At 54.3% G+C, this 9,895-nt stretch overlaps 1 protein-coding gene and 1 long non-coding RNA gene across 5 annotated transcripts in view; one reads left to right on the forward strand and one right to left on the reverse strand.

Annotated features, from left to right (window-relative positions):
• The window catches only part of MAP3K3 (mitogen-activated protein kinase kinase kinase 3), a 121,530-nt gene extending 112,311 nt beyond the window's left edge, over positions 1-9,219 (forward strand). For all 4 annotated transcript variants that reach the window (XR_009552887.1, XM_060202541.1, XM_060202540.1 and 1 more), the window contains exon 17: positions 9,206-9,219. The gene's annotated coding sequence lies outside the window, so the exon portion shown is untranslated. The remainder of the gene's footprint in view (positions 1-9,205) is intronic.
• On the reverse strand, positions 2,639-3,390 carry LOC132541689 (uncharacterized). Its single transcript, XR_009552787.1, has 4 exons — positions 3,381-3,390; positions 3,078-3,250; positions 2,702-2,915; positions 2,639-2,671 (listed from the first exon to the last, which is right to left on the reverse strand). It is a non-coding gene; the product is annotated as an uncharacterized LOC132541689 (long non-coding RNA).
• Positions 9,220-9,895: the final 676 nt, after the last annotated feature.

A 9,895-nucleotide genomic window follows, 5' to 3' on the forward strand; every position in this document is an offset into this window, starting at 1 on the left:
GCAGGTGCAGAGCCCTAGCAGGAAGTCTGGTGGCAAAACTGTTAACTAGAGCTGGCGGGACAGGTCACGGGGTCGGGCCTGCTCTGCCATGTGGCCCACCCACCTTTATGTCCTGGGACGACGTGGGGTGACGCAGCACCGGGGGAGGTCTGGTGCCGCACTGTCTCTGCCCATCACCACCTCTTTCGGCTTAGCACTCTCTGTGCAGATGAAAAGGCAGCCTGGGTGTGGTGCAACTAGCATGCACAAGACCGCTGTTCATAAAAAAAAAAAAAGAAGAAGGAAGGAAAGAAAATAAAGAAAAAAGAAAGGAAGGGGAGTCGGGCGGTAGTGCAGCGGGTTAAGCACAGGTGGCACAAAGCACAAGGACCGGCGTAAGGATCCCGGTTCGAGCCCCCAGCTCCCCACCTGCAGGGGAGTCACTTCACAGGCGGTGAAGCAGGTCTGCAGGTGTCTGTCTTTCTCTCCCCCTCTCTGTCTTCCCCTCCTCTCTCCATTTCTCTCTGTCCTATCCAACAATGGCGACATCAGAAACAACAACAACAATAAAAAGACAACAAGGGCAACAAAAGGGAAAAAATAAATAATCAAATAAAAAAGGAAGGAAGGAACGGAAAGATCCTGCTTTTCCCCCTCGGTCACATTCTTTGCCCCAACCTGGTTAACTTATCTCTCACCATTTACCTGAGGGGACACCATTGAAGAATTGTATTAGAAGAAGGATATCATTTGATTTAGTTTTATTTTATTGTGTTTTTATTAATGAAATGTTTTTTTAATTAATTTCTTTTAATGAGAGCACTGCTCAGCTCTAGCTTATGGTGGTACAGGGATTGAACCTGGGACTTTGAAGCCTCAGGCATCAGAGTCTATGTGCATATCCATTATGCTATCTACCCCTGCCCTGACCTGAGGTATTCTGTGCTCCCTGCCCTGCCCCCAATTCTCCCAACCTAAATCAATATATCTAATTGTTACAACTTCCACATTCTTTTCTTTTTAATTATTTTATTATTTTTATTTATTCATTGGATAGGGACAGCCAAAAATCAAGAGGGAAGGGGGGTGGTAGAGAGAGACACTGGCAGCCCTGCTTCACCACTTGTGAACCTTTCCCCCTGCAGGTGGGGACCAGGGGCTTGAACCTGGGTCCTTGAGCACCTAACGTTCACTCAACCAAGTGCACCACCACCCAGTCCCTGCAACTACCACATTTAAAAATTGTTGTAGTCGTTGTACGATAGGACAGAGAGAAATGGAGAGAGGAGGGGAAGACAGAGAGGGGGAGAGAAAGACAGACACCTGCAGACCTGCTTCACCGCCTGTGAAGCTTCTCTCCTGCAGGGGGGAGCCGGGGGCTCGAACTGGGATCCTTACGCCGGTCCTTGCGCCACATGGGCTTAACCCGCTGCACCCCTGCCTGACTCGCTACTATCACATTCCTAAAAGGCCTATGTATCAGTCTCTGCCTCTGGGTGGCTATTGTTTTCACCGGGCTGGCTTCACGGGCGGGTAACAGACGACCAGGGACTCATGGTTGAGCTGTAGGCAGTATCTCTTTATTCATGCAGGACGCAGCACAATCTAAGACGAGCTAAGCTAAACTCAAGTACTGTAAAACTCACAATGCTGTCTTTATATATACTTGCCAAGTAGGGTGGAAACAGGATGTGACAAAGAGAGGGTGGAGAGAAAAGTGACTGGTGAAAATCAGAGTGTGACAAGGAGGGGGCAGAGCAGGCAAGAATCCTATCACTGAACCACCAATGCCCTGGAGGGAGTGTGGTGCTTTATGTAAATGTAAAAGTGATTTATGTAAATAGACCAAAGCTTTGAATGGGATTAAATCTATCCCTATATAGGCATATGGTTAAGCAGAAGCCAGGGGGAGCTGGCATACTATCCAACAGGTGGCAATTCCTCTAGAGCAGGCACAGTTCACTCCCTTTCTGCTCCCAGGCACTGCGTATTCAAGACACCCGAGTACCACCGTCTCTGTCCAAGAAAGCAGCAGCAAGTGTTCATGGGGAACTTACTATGTCTGGGGTCTGGTGGTCAGTGCTTCAGAGATCAGCTCACAACACAGCAGACCCCTGTATCTGAGGGGGTCTGTTCCAAGAGTCCCCGTGGATCCTACAACAAGAGGATGGTACAGACCCTAGTGTTTTCTGCGATGTACATACATACCCTCAAATCACAGAAGCTGACTGGAGTTAAGACACAGTAAGAGATTAACAACAGTTACTAGTAACAACGGGACAGTCCTAACAACACGGTCAATCAACTGAACGCGACTGGGGCCCAAGTCTCACGGGCACGGAAAGCTCCCTCGGACGCTGTTACTTGGCTGCCACCATCTGGCCCGCACTGTGCGAACTGCAGGCGCTCCCACTGCCAGAGGAATTCTCACCACCACACACACACACACACACACACACACACACACACACACACCACTGCCAGAGGAAATCTCACCACCACACACACACACACACCACTGCGAGAGGAAATCTCACCACACACACACACACCACTGCCAGAGTAATTCTCACCACACACACACACACACACACACATCACTGTCAGAGGAATTCTCAATACACACACACACCACTGCCAGAGGAATTCTCACCACACACACTGCCAGAGGAATTCTCACCACACACACACACTGCTAGAGGATATCTCACCACACACACACACCATTGTCAGAGGAATTCTCACCACACACACACACACACACACACACACACACACACACACACACCACTGTCAGAGGATATCTCACCACACACACCCCACTGCCAGAGGAATTCTCACCACACACACACAACCATTGTCAGAGGAATTCTCACCACACACACACTCACACACACTGTCAGAGGAATTCTCACCACACACACACATACACACCACTGTCAGAGGAATTCTCACCACACACACACATACACACCACTGTCAGAGGAATTCTCACCACACACACATACACTGCCAGAGGAATTCTCACCACACACACACACTGCTAGAGGATATCTCACCACACACACACCCCACTGCCAGAGGATATCTCACCACACACACCCCACTGCCAGAGGAATTCTCACCACACACACACACACACAGCCATTGTCAGAGGAATTCTCACCACACACACACACACACACACACTCACACACACTGTCAGAGGAATTCTCACCACACACAAACACACACACACACCGTCAGAGGAATTACCACCACCCACACACCACTGCGAGTAATTCTCACCACACACACACAACACTGTCAGAGGAATTCTCAACACACACACACCACTGCTAGAGGAATTCTCACCACACACACACACCACTGCCAGAGGAATTCTCACCACACACACACACACACACACACCACTGCCAGAGGAATTCTCACCACACACACACACACACATACCACTGCCAGAGGAATTCTCAACACACACACACCACTGCCAGAGGATATCTCACCACACACACACACACACACACACCACTGTCAGAGGATATCTCACCACACACACACCCCACTGCCAGAGGAATTCTCACTACACACACACACAACCATTGTCAGAGGAATTCTCACCACACACACACACACACACACACACAGTCAGAGGATATCTCACCACACACACACCACTGCCAGAGGAATTCTCACCACACACACACACACACCACTGTCAGAGGAATTCTCACTACACACACACACACACCACTGCCAGAGGAATTCTCACCACACACACACACACACACACACACCACTGTCAGAGGAATTCTCACCACACACACACACACACACACACACACACACACACACTGTTGTTTTCGCTGGGCTGGCTTCATGGGCGGGTAACAGACGACCAGGGACTCATGGCTGGGTTGTACGCAGTATCTCTTTATTCATGCAGGACGCAGCGCAATCTATACCAAGCTAAGCTAAACTAAAACTAAAAACTAAAATAATATACTAGCCCAGTAGGGTGGGAACAGGATGCGACGCAGAGAGGGTGGAAAGAAAAGTGACTGGTGAAAATCAGGGTGTGACAAGGAGAGGGGGCGGAGCAGGCAAGAATTCTACCACTGAATCACCAATGCCCTGGAGGGGGGATGGTGCTTGTTAACAGCGGTTATGTAAATAGAACGAAGTGGTTATGTAAATAGAATAGTGTTAAGCAGGGGGGATTAAACTAATGAAACAGAACGGGTTTTTAGAAGCATACCAACAATTCTCCCTTTCTTTTTAACTAATGACCATAGTGTTGGGATTGCAGGGCACTTTGTGAGGCAGGGAGACTGATAAGAGGCACACCTTTTGGGGTTCTACTGTCCCTCCTTGCTCAACCTCTCCGTGGAGAGAGAGACTAACAGGATTGACACACCCCTCAGGCTCAAGCCCTTCCAAGCTCAACCATATCCTCACAATTCCCCAACATCTTCCTCTTACTTAATGGCCATATATAACTGGGTCAATGTCTGTAAAAGGCTTCATCTCTGTCAGGGGAATAGCAGTGTAGGGGTGAACAGAAACATATATCATACAGGCATTTTCAAAAGAACAGGCATAAGACATGGAAAACAAAATAGGCGAACAGCAATAACCAATGTGATGCCAAGGGGAACATTTCTTGCCTCAAAGGGCAAGGCCTAGCAGGTGAAAGGCATTTCTTGCCTCAAAGGGCGTTTCCTGCCTCTTTGGGCATAACCTAATAAAGAGGGAGAGTTTTCTACCTCTGGGAACAGAGCCTGCAGGTGAGAGGACATGGTCTATAAAGTCTCAAGGCAATTGGATGAAGTTAGTCTTTGAGAAACACAGCAGCGTGTACCAGTAAGTCCGATGGAGGTGTCAGTCCAAAGTAGCTGACCACAGAAGAAAATGCCAAGGGATGAAATGCTGCATGTCTGTCTCGATGGGGAATGTCGGCCACCAGAATTCTGCTTTTCTGTAGAGAGTGATCTTTGGAGTCTGTGAATCTGTTTCTTCAGGTCGTGCCAGGTCACATCATTGGTTTCTGGGGGTGTGTTGTAGTCATTCCATCTTGTGGGCGATGTCAGAGAACAGAGGTCCAAATGGATTTCCAGGAATTCCATTTGAGTAGATGCTTTTTCATGTGAAGACTTGACAGCTGAAATTCACTTACTTGTCAAACAAACTTGTAGCAGATTAGAAGTTTACTATAATTGATAACTCCATTATAATTGGAAGTCCTTTCTAGTATGATTTTAAGGTTGTTTAAACAGTTTGAACTCAATAAAATGTGGAAAGGTAAACAGAAGAACCACAGTTAGAAGCCTCAGGCATGAGAATAATTAACATAATCATTGCACTATCTGCCCCACCCATAACTCATACTGTTTCAGGATTAAACGTTTCAGATTTATGCCAAGACATAAAAAAGAAATCAAAGGAGGGAAAAAACAATTTTTTGGATTGTTTCTGGATGTCTCTAGAAATCATGGCTGCGTCCAGCATTTTTTTTTAAGTCAATGTCAAACAAAAATTCAGTCATTCAGATCACTGTCTTACGAAACAGATCTCACCATGTAGCATCAAGAGTCCCCGGAGGGCGTCCTAGTCCAAAAAGCTCCTCGAAATTCCATTTGGGGTGCTTCTGACTGTTCCTGCTGGATTGCTTCAGGCACCCATTTTTAAAAGTGTCTTCCCATCGAAGAAAGAATCCAATCAGGAGAGTAGAACTAACCACGTGTCTCCATTCTTGGGGACTGCCAGGGTACTGGAGAACGCTCCTCAAATTAGAGTAGTCCTCCATGGGAAACATGCGAGAAGAAGTCCAGAAAGTCCCAGGGGAAATCTCCGAGCATATCCCAAGGTCTACGATCATGGTCATAAAGAACCAAATTGTGGCCCGGAGCAAAATGTAGTCATTTTCTTCAGGAAACATGGGCGAGGGAATCCAGAAAATCCAAGGAGAAATCTCAGTGCATCTCCCAAGCTCTATGATTAGGGTCACAAGAAACCAAAGTTCCCGGTCAGGGAAACAAAGTGTGGCCCAGAGCAAAATGTTCCAGAGACAGAGTAACTGTCTCATGATGAAACAGTAGAGGCTTTGGCAAACCTCTTCGTAAGCAGAAGAGAAGACCATAGTGCATAGGTAGGCAAAGTCTTAACTTATCTGGGAGTTGTGCAGGTCCGGTCCCACGTTGTAGGTGCCATATGTTGTTTTTGCCGGGCTGGCTTCACCGGCGGGTAACAGACAACCCGGGACTCATAGCTGGGTTGTACACAGTATCTCTTTATTCATGCAGGACACAGCGCAATCTATACCAAGCTAAGCTAAACTAAAACTAAAACTAAAATAATATACTTGCCAAGTAGGGTGTAAACAGGATGTGACGTAGAGAGGGTGGAGAGAAAAGTGACTGGTGAAAATCAGGGTGTGACAAGGAGAAGGGGGCGGAGCAGGCAAGAATTCTACCACTGAACCACCCATGCCCTGGAGGGAGGGTGGTGCTTGTTAACAGCGGTTATGTAAATAGAATGAAGTGGTTATGTAAATAGAATAGTGTTAAACAGGGGGGATTAAATGAAACAGAAGGGGTTTTTAGAAGCATACCAACAACACACCATTGTCAGAGGAATTCTCACCACACACACACACACACACACCCCACTGCCAGAGGAATTCTCACCACACACACCACTGTCAGAGGAATTCTCACCACAGACACACACCCCACTGTCAGAGGAATTACCACACACACACCACTGCCAGAGGAATTCTCACCACACACACACCCCACTGTCAGAATTCTCACCACACACCATTGTCAGAGGAATTCTCACCACACACACCCCACTGCCAGAGGAATTCTCACCACACACACACACACCCCACTGTCAGAATTCTCACCACACACACCATTGTCAGAGGAATTCTCACCACACACACCCCACTGTCAGAGGAATTACCACACACACCACTGTCAGAGGATATCTCACCACACACACCACTGCCAGAGGAATTCTCACCACACACACACACACCCCACTGTCAGAATTCTCACCACACACACACGTACACCATTGTCAGAGGAATTCTCACCACACACACACCCCACTGTCAGAGGAATTACCACACACACCACTGTGAGAGGAATTACCACACACACACAAACCACTGCCAGAGGAATTCTCAACACACACACACACACACACACACACACCCCAAGGCTGCTCACTGCACTCAGTCCTGAAGCGCCGCCAGTCAGGCCAGTCAGCCGTGCTCCAGCCGTCACCTGCCACGCTGCCGGCCTCAGGCGAGATGGCACCCGGTGGGCTGCGGATTCCTCTGGGACTCAGGTGTTTCTGGTAAGCTCGGGAGCGGGGAGCATTTCGCACCTCCAGAGGCCACTTTTCCCTGAGAGTCTGAGGGCTGGCGCCAGTCTCCCGTCTCCCGGATGCCTGACAGCACGGCCGGCGCCCTACCTGCTGAGCTCTCTCCAGCCCTCCGCTCTCTTCCGCTGAACTCATGCGACCCCGCCGCAAGGCTCCGATGGCAGGCTGCCAATCTGCGGAGGCAGCTGTGTCCCTGCAGCCCACCGCACAGGCCCCGGGACCCGGGTTCGAGCCCCCAGCAGCACCTGTGAGGGGGAAGCTTCAGGAGGAGCGCGGCAGGGAAAGCCCACCCCATGGGAGGGGAGGCAGCGCCCATGCCCAGGGCGCCTCAGCCCACCGGAAACCGAGGCCGGGCGAGCTCTGTCCTGCAGGGCTGCCGGCTGTCTGTCTGGCCCGGGTGTGGCGGGGGTCTCCCGGGTGCGGGATCGTGATAGGACAAGGGGCGGGGCGGGGAGGGGGATAGGCGGCGGGCAGGGTGCGGGTGCAGAGAGGGCTGCTGCACAAGCAGGGTGCGGGGTGCTTTCGGCGGGGTGCGGGGTATTTTCGGAGGGGTGCGGGGTGGGTGCGGGGTGTGAAGGTGGGGTGCAGGGTAGGTGTGGGGTGTGGAGGCGGGGTGCGGGGTGTTGTCGGGGTGCGTTATCGGGGTGCGGGGTGTGTTGTTGGGGTGCGGAGGCGGGCCGGGGGCGGGGTGCGGGTTGCGTTATCGGGGTGCGGGGTGTGTTGTCGGGGTGCGAGGTGTGTTGTCGGGGTGCGAGGTGTGTTGTCGGGGTGCGGAGGCGGGCCGGGGGCGGGGTGCGGGGTGTGTTGTTGGGGTGCGGGGTGCGTTATCGGGGTGCAGGGTGCGTTGTCGGGGCGCGGGGTGCGTTGTCGGGGCGCGGGGTGCGTTGTCGGGGCGCGGGGTGCGTTGTCGGGGTGCGGAGGCGGGCCGGGGGCGGTGTGCGGGGTGCGTTGTTGTCGGGGTGCGGAGGCGGGCCGGGGGCGGGGTGCGGGGTGCGTTGTTGTCGGGGTGTGGAGGCGGGCCGGGGGCGGGGTGCGGAGGTGGGCCGGGGGCGGGGTGTGTTGTTGGGGTGCGGGGTGCGTTATCGGGGTGCAGGGTGCGTTGTCGGGGCGCGGGGTGCGTTGTCGGGGTGCGGAGGCGGGCCGGGGGCGGGGTGCGTTATCGGTGTGCGGGGTGTGTTGTCGGGGTGCGGAGGCGGGCCGGGGGCGGGGTGCGGGGTGTGTTATGGGGTGCGGGGTGCGAGGTGTGTTGTCGGGGTGCGGAGGCGGGTCGGGGGCGGGGTGCGGGGTGCGTTATCGGGGTGCGGGGTGTGTTGGGGTGCGGAGGCGGGCCGGTGGCGGGGTGCGTTGTCGGGGTGCGGAGGCGGGCCGGGGTCGGGGTGCGGGGTGTGTTGTCGGGGTGCGGGGTGCGAGGTGTGTTGTCGGGGTGCGGAGGCGGGCCGGGGGCGGGGTGTGTTGTTGGGGTGCAGGGTGCGTTATCGGGGTGCGGGGCGCATTGTCGGGGTGCGGAGGCGGGCCGGGGGCGGGGTGCGTTATCGGGGTGCGGGTGTGTTGTCGGGGTGTGGAGGCGGGGCGGGGGCGGTGTGCGGGGTGCGTTGTCGGGGTGCGGAGGCGGGCCGGGGGCGGGGTGCGGGGTGCGTTATCGGGGTGCCGGGTGCGTTATCGGGGTGCGAGGTGTGTTGTCGGGGTGCGGAGGCGGGCCGGGGCGGGGTGCGTTGTCGGGGTGCGCAGGCGGGCCGGGGCGGGGTGCCGTGCGGGCACAGGGCCCCTCAGGCTCGAGCTCGCCAGCTCCGGCTGCAGCCTCTCACGGGGCTGAGGGGCCTGCGAGGGGATCGAGGCCGCGCCGCCCCGGGAAGCGGGATGGGACCGCGGCGAGGACGGCAGCCCCTGCCCGCAGCAGGCCACCCCGCCAGCGCGGTACCTGGTCCTGGAGTCAGCCGGCCGCTCCGAGCCCCGCAGCTCCGCCTCCCCGAGCCGATGGCCGCGCCGCCGCCGGGCCGGTTGCTGGGCGGGAGGCGCGCAACGTGCCATGCGCAGTAGCGCTGCCCGGGCGGATGCGAGAGCGCCGCAGGCCCCGCCCACAGGAGGCCCCGCCCACAGGAGGCCCCGCCCCGTGCCGCAGGCCCCGCCCCGTGCCGCAGGCCCCGCCCCACTGCCCCGCGGCCGCCCCAGGTGCTGGGATCTGGAGTCCCGCGCTGCGGGAAGGGGAGGGCTTCGTCTTACTCGGTGCCGCCTGTCTGTGTCTGTCTGCGCCTGGCGGCGACCAGCTTCCCAGGTCCGGCTTGTTTGGGGCCGGCTCTGCTATCCGAAACCACCCGCCGCCCCGAGCGGGAAGAAAGCATTTCAGTTGGGAAGAATCAAGGGGGGATGGTGGTCCCGGAGGAAGCGCAGTGGGTAAAGCATTGGACCTGAGTTCAATCTCCCGCAGCACATGTACCACGTGATGTCTGGTTCTTTCTCTCTCTCCCCTTTCTCATAAATAAATTTAAAAATCAAAAAAAAAAAAAAAAAGAAAGAAAAAAGGGGA

Source organism: Erinaceus europaeus, chromosome 12, assembly GCF_950295315.1.
Source record: "Erinaceus europaeus chromosome 12, mEriEur2.1, whole genome shotgun sequence".
Taxonomy (NCBI): domain Eukaryota; kingdom Metazoa; phylum Chordata; class Mammalia; order Eulipotyphla; family Erinaceidae; genus Erinaceus; species Erinaceus europaeus.